General features: G+C 46.1%; 1 protein-coding gene across 1 annotated transcript in view; it reads left to right on the forward strand.

Annotated features, from left to right (window-relative positions):
* Positions 1-17,269, forward strand: part of grin3bb (glutamate receptor, ionotropic, N-methyl-D-aspartate 3Bb) — a 102,060-nt gene that overhangs the window by 47,372 nt on the left and 37,419 nt on the right. The window lies entirely within an intron of this gene.

Below are 17,269 nucleotides of genomic sequence, written 5' to 3' on the forward strand. Positions count from 1 at the left end.
GGAGGAAACCCGCGCTGACACAGGGAGAACATGTCAGAGCACCTGGAGGAAACCCACGCTGACACAAGGAGAACATGTCAGAGCACCTGGAGGAAACCCACGCTGACACGAGAAGAACATGTCGGAGCACCTGGAGGAAACCCACGCTGACACAAGGAGAACATGTCAGAGCACCTGGAGGAAACCCACGCTGACACAGGGTGAACATGTCAGAGCACCTGGAGGAAACCCACGCTGACACAGGGAGAACATGTCGGAGCACCTGGAGGTAACCCACACTGACACAAGGAGAACATGTCGGAGCACCTGGAGAAACCCACGCTGACACAGGGAGAACATGTCGGAGCACCTGGAGGAAACCCACGCTGACACAGGGAGAACATGCACACTCAGCACAGAAGGAAGGAACCCTCTTGCTGTGAGGTGACAGTGCTAACCACCACACCATCATGGCGCCAGTAAAGAACCAGAGAAAAGTAAATAAAGACAAGGTAAAATCCAGGAACCAAAGTTCAGTGTAAGAAATAAATAAATATTTGATTTAATAAAAGGCAGAAACAAACAGAAAATCTTCAGTCTCGATTTAAAGGAACTCAGAGCTCTGCAGTTTTGTTTGCTCTGAAATGTGCAGAATAAAAACTAAATGCTGCTTCTCCATGTTGAGTCTTCGATTCTGGGGACACAAAGCAGACCTGTCCCTGAAGACCTGACAGATCTGGATGGTTCAGACCCAGAAACCGGTCAGAGCTTTATTTTGAAAGGGATTCTCTGACACACAGGAAGTCAGTGTAAAGACCTCCGAACTTTGTTGGTTTTAGTGAGGAGTTGAGCAGTAGCATTCTGAATCAGCTGTCTGATCAAGGTTTTTTATTGAAGAGGTCCAGTGAACCAGTGAAGGTGTCAGAATAATATAGCTTCAGGTTTGTCCTTGTGGCTGGCAGAAAGTAACATCAGTAAAAGGCCTCAGAACTCATCAGGGAAAGAAGAAGTGTGTGGCAAAGATAGGGCAGAGTAGCCGCATTGATCAGTACTTCCTAAGAAGTCAGTCGAGTCAGTCGGATGAAGTCCAGCGGCAGGTAGAAAACCACAGCTCGCAGGATATCAGTAACGCTGCCACTGAGGAGGAGGAGGAGGAGGGGGTAGTAAGAGAGGATGCAGGTGACACTGAGGCCAGTGTGCCAGTCAGAGAGAGAACCATGGAGCAAAAGGTTAGAGTTAGATGGCCTAGGGCAGATGACAGTAAAGAATGGGAGATAGTTAATAGAGATTTGTCAGTAATCTTAAGTAAGCTTAGAGGAAATGCAATAGAAAGGTTAGAAAAGATGGGAGATATAATTTACTCATATGGTGTAGAGAGGTTTGGGTTGCATGAGAGAAAGAGGAGTGAGAGGGTACAGTCAGGTAAATCTAGGCGGCAAAGAGAAATAGAGGAGCTAGTCAAGGAAAGGAGACAGTTAAGAAAGGTGTGGAAAAAGGCTACAGAAGAAGAAAGGGAGGGAATTAATGTGTTGCAAGAGGAGTTGAGAAGCAGGCTAGCAGTTTTTAGAAGGGCAGAGCATCTCAGGAAAAAGAGGAGGAAGAAGGAACATGTAAGGACAGGTTTTTTCAGGGACCCTTTTAAGTTTGTTAAAGGATTGTTCAGCCAGGAAAAGGGAGAGCAGCTTAAAGCAGAAAGGCTAGAGGTTGAAGAATATTTGAGAAATGCATATGCAGGTTTAGAGAAGAATAGGATAATAGGTTTCCCACCCGATATTCCTCCATTAGAAGGGATAGACCATGAGATGGATGTCAGACCACCTAGGTGGAAGGAAGTTCAGGAGGTGGTCAGGCGTGCAAAGGCTTCTTCAGCCCCAGGGCCTAATGGAGTCCCCTACCGGGTTTATAAAAGTGCACCTGATACCCTTAAATTTTTGTGGAAACAGCTAAGAATAGTTTGGGAGAAACAAATTATACTAAGAGCATGGCGTAGGGCAGGGGGTGTCCTCATTCCTAAGGAGAAGGAGTCTGTGGACCTTAGCCAGTTCCGGATGATTTATCTCTTGAATGTGGAGGGGAAGATTTTCTTTAGTGTAGTTGCGCAGAGATTAGCTAGCTACTTAGAAAGGAATAGCTTAATAGATACCATGGTGCAGAAGGCAGGAATACCAGGTTTTTCAGGGTGTTCAGAGCATACTAGCATGATCTGGCACCAGATTCAGGCAGCGAAGATAAAGAAAAGGGACCTGCATGTAGTATTTTTAGATCTTGCAAATGCGTTTGGTTCAGTACCACATAGCTTCATTTGGAGTGTGTTTGACTATTTCAGAGTGCCACAGGTAGTTGTTAACTTAGTGAAAGCATATTTTCAGGATATTAGGTTGTGTCTAAGTACAGCAGGTTTCACAACAGGTTGGCAGAGGCTAGAAATAGGCATCATGGCAGGGTGTACAATTTCTCCATTAGCATTTACTATGGCAATGGAAGTAATCATCAGGGCTTCTAAGTGGGTGGTAGGTGGGGAGAGACGGCAGAATGGGTTGCATCTTCCACCAGTTAGGGCTTACATGGATGACATGAAACTGGTGACCACAACAATGCCATGTACAAAGAGGCTACTAGAGAAGATAAATAAGAACCTCAAGTGGGCCAGCATGAAGATCAAGCCTAGAAATCACTCTATAAATTTCCATTGTTATGCGGATGATACACAGTTGTATTTATCGATGAAGCCAGAAGAAAGTAATCAATTAACTAAACTCCATAACTGCCTTAAAGACATAAAAAATTGGATGAGCACCAATTTCCTGATGTTAAATTCAGACAAAACTGAAGTTATTGTTCTTGGCCCCAAACAACTCAGAGACTCTTTATCTGATGACATAGTTTCTCTAGATGGCATTGCTCTGGCCTCTACCACTACCGTAAGAAACCTCGGAGTAATATTTGATCAAGATTTGTCTTTTAATTCTCATTTAAAGCAAACCTCACGGACTGCATTTTTTCATCTGCGTAATATTGCGAAAATTAGGCCTATCCTGACCCGAAAAGATGCAGAAAAATTGGTCCACGCTTTTGTTACCTCTAGGCTGGATTACTGTAACTCTCTATTATCAGGTAGCTCTAGTAAGTCCTTAAAAACTCTCCAGCTAATTCAGAATGCAGCAGCACATGTACTAACAGGAACTAAGAAACGAGATCATATTTCTCCTGTTTTAGCTTCTCTGCACTGGCTCCCTGTAAAATCCAGAATTTAATTTAAAATCCTACTGTTAACTTATAAAGCTCTAAATGGTCAAGCTCCGTCATATCTTAGAGAGCTCATAGTGCCATATTATCCCAGCAGAACACTGCGCTCTGAGAACGCAGGGTTACTCGTGGTCCCTAAAGTCTCCAAAAGTAGATCAGGAGCCAGAGCCTTCAGCTATCAGGCTCCTCTCCTGTGGAATCATCTTCCTGTTACGGTCCGGGAGGCAGACACTGTCTCCACATTTAAGACTAGACTTAAGACTTTCCTCTTTGATAAAGCTTATAGTTAGGGCTGGCTCAGGCTTGCCCTGTACCAGCCCCTAGTTAGGCTGACTTAGGCCTAGTCTGCCAGAGGACCCCCTATAATACACCGGGCTCCCTCTCTCTCCCTCTCTCTCTCTCTCTCTCTCTCTCTCTCGTATCCTATTACTGCATCTTGCTAACTCGGCCATTCTGGATGTCACTAACTCGGCTTCTTCTCCGGAGCCTTTGTGCTCCACTGTCTCTCAGATTAACTCATATCACAGCGGTGCCTGGACAGCGTGACGTGTGTGGTTGTGCTGCTGCCGTGGTCCTGCCAGATGCCTCCTGCTGCTGCTGCCATCATTAGTCATTAGTCATACTTCTACTGTTATTATACACATATGACTATTGTCACACATGTATACTGTCAGATATTAATACATACTTTCAACATATTGTACCACAGTAGCCAGAACTATAACTATAATATTATTACTTTCATTAATGTTGTTGTAAGCTACTGTCATTACCTGCATCTCTCTCTCTCTCTCTCTCTCTCTCTCTCTGTCTCATTGTGTCATACGGATTACTGTTAATTTATTATGCTGATCTGTTCTGTACAACATCTATTGCACGTCTGTCCGTCCTGGAAGAGGGATCCCTCCTCAGTTGCTCTTCCTGAGGTTTCTACCGTTTTTTTTCCCCGTTAAAGGGGTTTTTTTTGGGGGAAGTTTTTCCTGATCAGCTGTGAGGGTCATAAGGACAGAGGGATGTCGTATGCTGTAAAGCCTTGTGAGGCAAATTGTGATTTGTGATATTGGGCTTTATAAATAAAATTGATTGATTGATTGATAGTAAATCTAGAAGCATCTCGATATGTAGAGGGAAGTTAAGTGATAGGAAGTTTGTCATAGATGATGAGGAAATCCCAACAATTAGGGAAAAGTCAGTAAAGATGTGGCAGAAGGATTGGATAGAATAGATAAATCAGAACTTCCAGGAAAGTTGAAGTTGTGGTGTTTGCAATTTGGGCTATATCCTAGGTTAATGTGGCCATTGTCAATTTATGAAATTCCAATATCCGTAGTGGAGAGAATTGAAAGGTCGGTTAGCTCCTATATTAGGAAGTGGTTGGGCGCTCCTAGGTGCCTAAGTAGTGTTGCATTGTATGGAAAAGGGATACTTCAACTGCCAGTATCTAGTTTAACAGAGGAATTTAAATGTACCAAGGTCAGGACAGAGCTCTTGTTATCTGGGAGTAAGAACGTGGTAGTTAGGAGTGTGGTTCCAAATCCAACCAAGGGGAGGAAGTGGAACCCAAGATCGGCAGTTCAGGAGGCAGAGGCAGCTCCTAGGCATGCACAGATTGTAGGTAATGTTCAGTTTGGCCGGGGAGGCCTGGGGCTTGGCTCAGGTAAACCGGTATGGAATAAAGCAGGTCTCAAAGATAAAAGAAAGCTGGTTGTAGAACAGATATGTAGACAGGAGAAGATAGTAAGGGGTGCAAAGGTAGTGGCCCAGGCTAAACAGGGACAGTGGTTGAATTGGGAAAGTGTAGAGAAGAGGAAGCTTAGTTGGAGGGACCTGTGGAGTATGGAGGAGAATCGTATTAGATTCCTGGTAGGGGCTACATACGATGTGTTACCAACCCCCCAGAACCTAAAACTGTAGGTAAATCATGCCCATTGTGTTCAGGTACCGCAACCTTAAAGCATATTTTGTCAGGCTGTAAAGTTAGCTTGTCACAAGGCCGATATACATGGCGACATAATCAGGTGTTGAAATGTTTAGCTGCAGGCATCGAAGGGAAACGAAGACAGGTGAATTCAGAAGGTGTTAAGGATAGGGGCTTAATAATTCAGTTTGTCCGTGAGGGAGAGAAATACAGAAGTGATAAGTTAGTGAGGTGGCAAGGGTGTGGCCGCCTAGAAGGTGCTTGTGATTGGGAAATACAAGTAGATTTAGGGGGAAAGCTTGTTGTTCCCCAGGAAATAGTTTGTACAAGGCAGAGGCCTGACATAGTGTTGTGGCCATTGAGTCAACGGATAGTTTATTTCATTGAGCTGACAGTTCCTTGGGAAGACTCAGTAGAAGAAGCCTATGAAAGAAAAAAGCTTAGATATGCAGACTTAGGAGCAGAAGCTGAGCAGTGAGGATGGAAAATTTTGTCCAGTGGAAGTGGGGTGTAGGGGATTCATAGCAAGATCAACTGTCTCACTCCTGGGGGAACTTGGAGTGCGGGGACAGAGTTTGAGGAAGACAGTGAAGGAAATGTCAGATGAAGCAGCAAGAACCAGCCAGTTTATCTATTACCGAAGAAATAGTGTCAGTTGGGGGCCAGCAGGGGGAACTACTAAGCAGGGCACATAACTCCTTGAGATCAGGTGGAGAGATCCACTTCCTCTCAGGAGGAAATCCAGGAAGAGGAAGTATTTAAGTGTGGGAGTGGCCTATTTGAATCCATTTTGTTTGAGGCCATGTGGCAAGGTGAGTGTGCTTGCTGATCCTGTAAGTTCATTTAGCTCCTTTAACTTTAGCTTATATTGTAGTTATGCTATTTAGCATGTGAAATAGAGTATGGTGAATGTGCTAGGAAAGGTAGTATCAGCACTGTCTCTACCTGGAGCTCGCATGTATGGAGCCTGGGTTTGTTGAAGGTGGCAGTGCTGTTTGGGCTGAGAAAGCCATGTGTAAGTAAGGTAAAGGAGGTTGTTGGGTTGGTTCGGGGAGCAGTGAGACCTGGCATTAAGGGAGTGTCTCTGGGACGCCAGAGATCACTGTCTAGCCTCCTGGAGGTGTCGTGGGACCAACTAGACGAAACACTGGTGAAAGGAGGTTCCCACCCGATGACCCCAAAGACATGTTAGTTATCACTGCTCACTGGTTTGTATAGTTAAGCCTTGCCATAATAGCTTATCGTAGGGCTTAGGAGGTTATTCACTGAGTGTTGATCCTTTCTATAGAGCACAAACTTCTTGTGTTTATTTGAACTGAAATTACAGAACACGTTTCAAAAGCAGCGTCACAAAGAATAAAATCTGTCATAAAATCAGCAGCTTTAAAAGAAAAAAAACAGATGAAGACAGAATGATTCGATGTTTAAAATGGAATAAAGAAAAGACAGTTCAAAGCCTGGGTCTTCAACAGGGGGTCCTGGAACCCTGGGGTGTCCTCAGACTGCAGGAGGGCCACCAAATGATTTGGTGCTTCTTAAAGTCAAGGAAGGTGTATCAGTTTGTGGTAGATCCAGGTGTATCGGTCTGTGGTAGATCCAGGTGTATTGGTCTGTGGTAGATCCAGGTGTATCGGTCTGTGGTAGATCCAGGGTAGATCCAGGTGTATCGGTCTGTGATAGATCCAGGTGTATCGGTCTGTGGTAGATCCAGGGTCGATCCAGGTGTATCAGTCTGTGGTAGATCCAGGTGTATCGGTCTGTGATAGATCCAGGGTAGATCCAGGTGTATCGGTCTGTGATAGATCCAGGTGTATCGGTCTGTGGTAGATCCAGGGTCGATCTAGGTGTATCGGTCTGTGATAGATCCAGGTGTATTGGTCTGTGGTAGATCCAGGTGTATCTGTCTGTGGTAGATCCAGGTGTATTTACATGTTTCTGTAGGATTTAGGTCAGAACACAGGGCAACATTAGTGAGAGGATAAATCCAATCATCAACAGGGAGCGACCTTTGACACTGAGGATTATTGATGTTCCACAGTGAACAGAGACGGCAGCAGTTTGAGCTGTGATTTCCCAGGATGCCGAGGGACAGAGAGACTGTATTCAGCTGTGCTGAGCAGAAACAGGAATGAAGACTCAGCTGGTTTTTTGTTTTCACCTCAGGAAACGTTTCCTGCTTCATTTGCACAAACACACAAAACTGTTTCACAATAAAAGTTAGTTTTCTGTTCCCTATCTTCATCCTCCTCCTCTTCATCCTCCTCTGCCTCCTTATCATTGTGTTGTTTAACCTGCAGAAAGACTGGACTGATGAACGTGTCTGTGATGTCACAGAGCAGGTCCGTTTGTCACAGACAGAATGGCCTGCTGGGAAATTGACCTGAATCCTCCTGTCAACCAAAAACTTTTCCTTCATCCTTCTCTTCTTCAGTTAAAATGTCCCGTCTAACTTCAAATGCTCAACACATCAGATCATCGGCACTCTACTTCCACACTTCCTGTGACCTCGATACTTTCTGTCAGTAAAGTGAAATAGAGTAAAATCAAGTGGAGTAAAGTGAAGCAGAGTAGAGCTGGTCAAATAAAGTAAAATAAAGTGGAGTGCAGTTAAATGAAGTGTGATAAAGTACAATAAAGTGTGTTCCCATCAGGCCTCAGTGTGAAGTCGTCTCTGTCCTCGTTCACCCTCCAGCAGATGTTTGTGTTCTCACAGGTTTGATGGGTTAAATCCTTAAAGCTCCGCCTGTCAGAGCGTCATCACGGTGATGGGCGACGTGTCCCGCATCACCATAACAACAGAAAGCAGCGTGTCTTTGATGTGTGATCTCACTGTTTCCTGCCTGACAACTTTTCTTCTTCTGTGGTTGATTGTAGGCAGCGGCTGATGAACTCTGACAGACACCACCTGATCACAGGTGTGTCAGAGGGTGGGGCCTGAGGGCCACTGTTTCCTGACTCGTGACATCAGCTGCTGTGTTCCCATCAGTGTGGTTTCTTTGGTTACAAATGGTCATGTGTCATTAACTTAGACGTCAGCGACACGTTCATGTTGGAAGCACCTGAAGTGATTGGGTTCTTCCTCTCACCGTCTGCTGGACAGGCGTGATGGATGACATCACTGCTCCTCCAATCAGGTGAGACAGAGCGAAGCTCAGAGCACAGAATGGTGTGAAGTGTAATCTGAGTTTCATTTCCTGTGTCTGCAGCCTGTTAGCGCCGTGTCAGGTTGAGTTTGGCTGATGGCCGGTCAGCGGGGACAAACAGCGCTGTGTGATGTCAGAGTCCGACAGAGCTGCGTCCGTCCAACTGGACGGATGGAAGGAGACAGAGACACATCACATGTTGATCTGTGTCCATGAAACAAACTGACGACGCCCTCGTACAGACGGACGTCAGGGACAGTCCTCTGTCTCGCTCTCTGTCTCTGTCTGTCTGTCTGTCTGTCTCTGTCCATCTGTCTGTGTGTCTGTCTGTCTCTCTGTCTGTCTCTGTCTCTGTCTCTGTCTCTGTGTTACGCACCTGCCTAGGGGTGCAACATAAAAATGAGCCGACAACAAGGTAATGCACGACAAAAGGTGAGTTTATTCACCACCACACATAGAAGTACAATTTACAAATAAGGAAGCTTGTCTTCAGGGTGAGCCCAGGCCAAAACAACAAATAAAACAAACCATCTTTCCCAAAATAACTAACTAAACCCTACGTGAAAGAACAAGAAACAAAAATACAATCACTAACCTAACTCCCTAAACTAAACAAAAACAGGAGGAAACAGTTCAAAATAAATGGCAGTTCACCCCTTCTGCTTCGTGCTATGTACAATTATGTACAAGTGACATGCAAGTGGCAACTAAGTGCTATTAACGCTGCAACGGTTATCGGCTACAGACAAAAGGCTCACCGCAGGATACAAACAACAATTCAGCAGTTCAGCTAAGGCTCACCGCTCTCCAGTCAGAATACACAAAAGATACAATTTCCGAAGGCACAGGCAGGTTTGGCATCGGGACGAGGAGGCACGCTGCTGTCAAACGACCCTCGGATTTTGACAGAGATTGCTGGGGTTCAAAAAGGCCAAGCCCCTGCAACAGCCAATCAGCAGCAGCTGCGACCAGCCAGAACCCACCAGTCAGAGAAGGAGACGGAGGCGGCACCTGGCACAGATCCTCAGAAAAAGAAGAGGTCTTACTCTCACATAAAAATACAATATACATACAATGAATGTCACAGAAATATAAATGTTGCACAATACGTAACACCCCCCATCCTAAAGGAAACATTTAACCCCCCCAGAAGAAATGTTCACATCAGGGCTGGGCAGAAACACGGGAGAGAGCATCAGCCATAACATTTTCAGTACCTCTTTTTGTGCCTGATCTCCATGTTGAAGTCCTGTACCAGCAATGACCAGCGCATCAGCCTTTGGCTGGACTTCTGCATTTGCCTCAGAAGCACAAGTGGGTTGTGGTCGGTGTATATGGCAACAGGGAGTGGGCTGGAACCGATGTACACCTCAAAATGTTGCAGGGCCAGCAGCAGCGAAAGGGCCTCTTTCTCGATGGTGCTGTAATTCACCTGGCAGGCATTGAATTTCTTTGAGAAATAGCAAATGGGGTGATCGATACCTTGACGGTCCTCCTGTATGAGCACAGCACCGACTCCACCTCCAGCTTGAACGGGCGGGAGAAGTTCGGGGCTGCCAGAACAGGGGTGCTGCAGAGAAGGGCTTTACAGGACTCAAAAGCATGTTGACAAGCAGCTGACTAGACAAAGGGCTTCTTGACTCTGGTCAGACTGGTGAGAGGGGCAACCACATCAGAAAAGTTACGACAGAAACTGCGATAATATCCAGCCATCCCTAGGAAGCGACAGAGCTCAGGCCTGGTTTGGGGCGCTGGATACTCCAGGATGGACTGAATTTTCGCACTAACAGGGCGTACCTGACCTTGTCCCACCTGCTTTCCAAGGTAGGTGACCGTGGCTCTACCAAACTCACATTTGGCTAAATTCAGAGTAAGGGTGGACTCCTTTAACCTCTGGAAAATCTCCTCCAGCGTACTGAGGTGTTCAGACCACGTGTCTGAATAGGCCACAACATCATCAAGATACACCTAACAATTACTCACATCAGCCAGGACAAGGTGCATCAGCCGCTGGAAGGTGGCAGGTGCATTGCGGAGTCCGAAGGGCATAACGGTGTATTGGCAAAAACTGTTGGGGGTGACAAAAGTAGAGATTTCTGAAGCACTGGGGGTTAGCAGGACTTGCCAATAACCTTTCAACAAATCAAGTTTTGTGACAAAAGTTGCTGCACCCACCCCGTCCACACAGTCTTCCATTCTGGGCAGGGGATATGAGTCTGCTTTTGTTACACTGTTTACCTTTCGAAAATCACTGCAAAAACGAGGTGTTTTGTCAGGTTTGGGCTCCACGCACTGGAGCTGGGAACAGCCAGATCATTCTCCAACAGATATTCAACTTCTTTTTTCATAAGTGAACATTTTGTTGGATTAACCCTGTAAACATGTTGCTTAATGGGCGAGTGACTGCCAACATCAATGTCATGTGAAAGGACAGTGGTGCGGGATGGAGTGTCTGAAAAATATGTGTGAAAGCTGTTAATCAGACACACAATATCTGCTCGGGCCAGAGGATTTAAATGTTGCAACTGGGCTGGCAAATCTTTCAACACCTCAAAATTTTGCAGTCGTGCACAGGGAGATGTGTTTTCATGCAGGCCATCTCTTTCAGGAGTGTACAGAGAGGGTGACACAGCTGTGACAGAGGCTACAACAGAGGTCATGACAAAGGAGGAGGTCACAGCAGCAGGCGTGGCAAAGGAGGAGGTAACAGCGTCACATCGAGAAAAGTATGCTTTAACATATTCACATGGCAAACTCTGGTTTTTCTTTGACGATCTGGAGTACTCAGGACATATCAGTTTCACTCAACTTTTTCTCAACCACATATGGGCCACAAAACTTGGCCTGGAGGGCAGAACTGGGGATTGGCAGAAGGGTCAGCACCTTATCGCCAACCTAGAAATCTCTTTTCACAGACTTTTTGTCAAAGTTCTTTTTCATCTCCCCCTGAGATGCAGTTAACGCACTGCGTGCAACTTCACATGCCCTATGTAGCCTTTCTCTGAATTTGCTCACATAGTCTAGCACATTAGAAGTGGGGCTAGGGGTTTCAGACAAATACTTCTCCCTCAGCAAACGAAGTGGGCACCGTGTGACCGAACACCAGCTCTGCAGGGCTAAACCCAGTAGACTCCTGCACACTCTCTCGGGCAGCTAAAAGGAGAAAGGGCAATCCCTCATCCCAATCCTTCCCAGTTTCAAGGCAGTATTTCTTCATCGTGGCTTTCAGCGTTTGATGAAAACATTCGACTGCTCCCTGGGATTGTGGATGATATGCGCTAGACTTTTTTCAGCTTGGACATGAAATTGGTTCCCTGATCAGACTGAATGTATTTTGGCAAACCAAAAGTGGAGAAAAAGCTAGTGAGTGCTTTGATGACAGCTTTGGCAGTGTGCGCAGCAGGATGGCTTCTGGGTAGCAAGTGGCGGCACACATCCACACACAGGCAAACAGGCGCGTGTGGCAATTACTACGGGACCCGTGACAAGGGGCGAGCTCAGGAACACAGCATGCATCGGTGCTCGCAACAGAACCATTCCCACCCCCCACACCAATACCACAGAAAGAACCACTGGAAAAAGGCAAAACACCATGCAGCAACAGGGACTGATCGGCTCCTGTGTCACGCAGGATTGTGACCGGCACCTGAACTTTTTCATCTCCCGCGAGAGAGACTATGCCTTTAGTGATGATCAGGAGCAGCGACAGACTGGACAAAACCAACACTTTTTGGCTTCTTGGGGCTTTGGTTATGCTCTTTTCGCTGGAGAACAGGGCAAGCAGCAATCAAATGTCCCGCCTCATGACAATAGAAACACTCATGAGTGCCGGGAGAAATGGTGTTAGGATGTGGTGTGCTTTTGAACTGAGCTTTTGGAGTTTTAACAGCACCGGCACTGGGAACATGTTCGCGGCGGCCAGAGGGAAAGACAGCACGGTGAGTCAGGACAAATTCATCAGCTAATACAGCAGCCTTTGACAGGGACTCCACCTTCTGTTCGTTCAGGTACACAACAATTTTTTCTGGGAGACATGATTTAAATTCCTCCAGCAGAAACAACTCACGGAGCTGAGTCAAAGTTTCCACCTTGCTCGCCGCACACCACTTATCCATTAGAGCAGTCTTTTCACAGGTAAACTCAACGTAAGTTTGGTTGGCGGCTTTTTCACATACTCTAAATTTTCGGCGATATGCCTCAGGAATCAATTCATAAGCCCTCAAAATAGTGGCCTTCACAGGCTCATATTCCAGACTCTCTTCAATGGATAGGCTTGTGCACACCTCTTGCGCTTTACCAATCAATTTACACTGCAGCAACAGACTCCACACAGTTTTTGAGCCACATCAAAGTGGAAGCGATGCGCTCAAAGGCGTTAAAGTAGGAATCGACTTCACTTTCCCTAAAGGGTGGTACCAGGGCAATATGTCTGCTCACGTCAAACTGATCAGAGGGAATGATGACTAGGGGATGCGCAGCCACCGGAGTGGAAGTAGCTGGGTGTGGTGTTCTATCAAGCTCCATGGCCGTTATGCGGAGATACATAAGCTCAACCTCACAGCTCTTAGTTTGGAGCTCCACCTCACGTAGGCAGAGGGCCAGCTTAAGATTTGCCGTATCAACACCAGCCTGGATAAGCACCATCGGGTCTATGCTGAGGTGAATGGAAGCAGGAGCCTCCACCCCGCCACCGAGGGCTTTCGCCGCCGTGGCACTGGCAGACTCCTCTCCCACTACCACGCCTAAACCCTCAGGAGCAACATCAACCTCTTCTGGCTTCAGCTTGGGAACACCACCCCTCTCCACCAACTGCTCTGACAAGCAAGACTTTATTTCAGCTTTGCGTGCATGCAAAGGGACAGAAACATTAAATACATTTGCTACCAACAACAAATCCACCTTTGTGCACTGATCCAGTTTTTCAGGAGATGGAACCTGCGTAAACGTATCCATATCAAAAACCTGGGACATCCTACACCTCTACACATAAAGAAAAAAATGCCAACCAAGGTCTTACTCACACAAAAAACCCCACAAAAAACACAAAACCACCAACCTGCCAGGCACACACCAGCAACCTGGAGAGACGAGCCGGACGAGCCCCCAGTTTTTCGTTAAGAGGTCTTACTCTCACATAAAAATACAATATACATACAACAAATGTTACAGAAATATAAATGTTACACAATATGGCTGCAGCCGTAGCACTCTGTCTGTCTCTGTCCATCTGTCTGTCAGAAGACGTCAAAGACACAAAGTTTCGATGGTTCTCCCTGTTGGTTCTCTGATAGTTCTCTGATGGCTCCCTGTTGGTTCTCTGATAGTTCTCTGATGGTTTCCTGATGGTTCCCCGTTGGTTCTCTGATGTTTACTGATGGTTCTTTTATGGTTCTCTTCGGCTTCTCTGATGGTTCCATGTTGGTTCTCTGATGGTTGCCTGTTGGTTCTCTAATGGTTTTCTGATAATTTTCTGCTGGTTCTCTGATGGTTTTCCTATGGTTCTCTGATGGTTTTGTGATAGTTCTCTGATGGTGTTCTGCTGGTCCTCTGATGGTTCCCTGTTGGTTCTCTGATGATTCTTTGATGGTTACTTGTTGCTTCCCTGTTTGTTCTCTGATGGCTCCCTGTTGGTTCTCTGATGGTTCCCTGTTGGTTCTCTGATGATTCTTTGATGGTTCCCTGTTGCTTCCCTATTTGATCTCTGATGGCTCCCTGTTGGTTCTCTGGTCGTTCCCTGTTGATTCCATGTTGGTTCTCTGATGGTTTTCTGATCATTTTCTGATGGTTCCCTGCTGTTTCTCTGATGGTTTTCCTATGGTTCTCTGATGGTTTTATGATGGTTCTCTAATGGTTCCCTGTTGGTTCTTTAATGGTTCTTTGATGGTTCCCTGTTGGTTCTCTGATGTTAACTGATTGTTCTTTGATGGTTCCCTGTCAGTTCACTGATGGTTCTTTGATGGTTCCCTGTTGGTTCTTTAATGGTTCTCTGATGGTTCCCTGTTGGTTTTCTGATGGTTCTCTGATGGCTCCCTGTTGGTTCCATGGTGGTTCTCTGATGGTTGCCTGTGGGTTCTCTGATGGTTTTCTGATCATTTTCTGATGATTCCCTGCTGGTTCTCTGATGGTTTTCCTGTGGTTCTTTGATGGTTTTGTGATGGTTCTCTGATGGTGTTCTGCAGGTCCTCTGATGGTTCCCTGTTGGTTCTCTGATGATTCTTTGATGGTTACCTGTTGCTTCCCTGTTTGTTCTCTGATGGTTCCCTGTTGGTTCTCTGATGGTTTTCTGGTGGTTCTCTGATGGTTCCCTGTTGATTCCCTGTTTGTTCTCTGATGGCTCCCTGTTGGTTTTCTGATGGTTCCCTGTTGGTTCTCTGATGGTGTTCTGCTGGTCCTCTGATGGTTTCCTGTTGATTCCCTGTTTGTTCTCTGATGGCTCCCTGTTGGTTCTCTAATGGTTCCCTGTTGCTTCTCTGATGGCTCCCTGTTGGTTCTCTAATGGTTCCCTGTTGCTTCTCTGATGGTTCCCTGTTGGTTTTCTGATGGTTCTCTGACGGTTCCCTGATGGTTTTCTGATTGTTCTCCGATGGTGTTCTGCTGGCTCTCTGATGATTTTATGATTGTTCTCTGATGGCTCCCTGTTGGTTCTTATATGGTTATCTGATGGTTCCCTGTTTGTTCCCTGATGGTTCCCTGTTGGTTCTCTGATGGTTTTTCTGATGGTTTTCTGATGGTTCCTTGCTGGTTCTCTGATGGTTTTCCTATTGTTCTTTGGTGGTTCCCTGTTGGTTCTCTGATGGTTCTTTGATTGTTCCCTGTTGGTTCTCTGATGGTTCTTTGATTGTTCCCTGTTGGTTCTCTGATGGTTCCTTGTTGGTTCACTAACGGTTCCCTGTTGGTTCATTGATGGTTTTGTGATGGTTCTCTGATGGTTCCCCATTGGTTCTCTGATGGTTCCCTGATGGTTCCCTGATATTGTTCTGCTGGTTCTCTGATGGGTCACTGTTGGTTCTCTGATGATTCTTTGATGGTTACCTGTTGCTTCCCTGTTTGTTCTCTGATGGTTCCCTGTTGGTTCGCTGATGGTTTTCCTATGGTTCTCTGATGGTTCGCTGATGGTGTTCTGGTGGTTCTCTGATGGTTTTCTGATGGTTCCCTGCTGGTTCTCTGATGTTTACTGATGGTTCTTTGATGGTTCCCTGATGGTTCTTTGATGGTTCCCCGTTGGTTCTTATATAGCTCTCTGATGGTTCCCTATTGGTTTTCTGATGGTTTCCTGTTGGTTCTCTCATGTTTACTGATGGTTCTTTGATGGTTCTTTGTTGGTTTTTCTGATGGTTCTCTGATGGTTCCCTGCTGGTTCTCTGATGGTTTTCCTATTGTTCTCTGATGGTTCCCAGTTGGTTCTCTGATGGGTCTTTGATTGTTCTCTGTTGGTTCTCTGATGGTTCCCTGTTGGGTCTCTGATGGTTTTGTGATGGTTCTCTGATGGTGTTCTGCTGGTTCTCTGATGGCTCCCTGTTTGTTCTCTGATGGTTCCCTGTTGGTTCGCTGATGGTTTTCCTATGGTTCTCTGATGGTTCCCTGTTGGTTCTTTAATGGTTCTTTGATGGTTCCCTGTTGGTTCCCTGTTGGTTCTCTGATGTTTACTGATGGTTCCCTGATGGTTCTCTGATGGTTCCCTGTTGGTTCTCTGTTGGTTCTCTGATAGTTTTCTGATGGTTCCCCATTGGTTCTGTGATGGTTCTCTAATAAGTCTTTAAAAACTCTCCAGCTAATTCAGAATGCAGCAGCACGTGTACTAACAGGAACCAAGGCTATTCAAGAGAAGGCTGAGACACAGGATCAAACATGGGGGGATTGCACATGTGCAGTGTAACTTGAGCTGCGATGCTGGAGGGTGACAGCAGGGGCGCTAGATAAAAAGCGCAGGATCCACTCAGGTGATCAAGGAGTGCGCTTGGTGCGGTCTGCTTGGACTTTTGGACGGCAGCTGCCTGAAGTTGTCGGAATTGCATTTCTGTCATTCTCACCACAGGCCACCAGTGACAGTTCAGTAATAAGTTGTGAAAATGACATGCATGCATGCACATCCCCCTTATTCCGCGGTCTCCTGCCATCTACTGAGCCTTTGAGGAAGTGCAGACCAGATTTTACTGCGCATGTGCAATCCCCCCATGTTTGACCCCGTGTCTCAGCCTTCTCTTGAATAGCCTTGACAGGAACTAAGAAACGAGATCATATTTCTCCTGTTTTAGCTTCTCTGCACTGGCTCCCTGTAAAATCCAGAATTTAATTTAAAATCCTACTGTTAACTTATAAAGCTCTAAATGGTCAAGCTCCGTCATATCTTAGAGAGCTCATAGTGCCATATTATCCCACCAGAACACTGCGCTCTGACAACGCAGGGTTACTCGTGGTCCCTAAAGTCTCCAAAAGTAGATCAGGAGCCAGAGCCTTCAGCTATCAGGCTCCTCTCCTGTGGAATCATCTTCCTGTTACGGTCCGGGAGGCAGACACCATCTCCACATTTAAGACTAGACTTAAGACTTTCCTCTTTGATAAAGCTTATAGTTAGGGCTGGCTCAGGCTTGCCCTGTACCAGCCCCTAGTTAGGCTGACTTAGGCCTAGTCTGCCGGAGGACCCCCCTATAATACACCGGGCACCTTCTCTCTCTCTCTCTCTCTCTCGTATTCTATTACTGCATCTTGCTAACTCGGCCATTCTGGACGTCACTAACTCGGCTTCTTCTCCGGAGCCTTTGTGCTCCACTGTCTCTCAGATTAACTCATATCACAGCGGTGCCTGGACAGCGTGACGTGTGTGGTTGTGCTGCTGCCGTGGTCCTGCCAGATGCCTCCTGCTGCTGCTGCCATCATTAGTCATTAGTCATACTTCTACTGTTATTATACACATATGACTATTGTCACACATGTATACTGTCTGATATTAATACATACTTTCAACATATTTTACCACAGTAGC

This window comes from Epinephelus lanceolatus, chromosome 6 (genome assembly GCF_041903045.1).
Source record: "Epinephelus lanceolatus isolate andai-2023 chromosome 6, ASM4190304v1, whole genome shotgun sequence".
Taxonomy (NCBI): Eukaryota; Metazoa; Chordata; class Actinopteri; order Perciformes; family Serranidae; genus Epinephelus; species Epinephelus lanceolatus.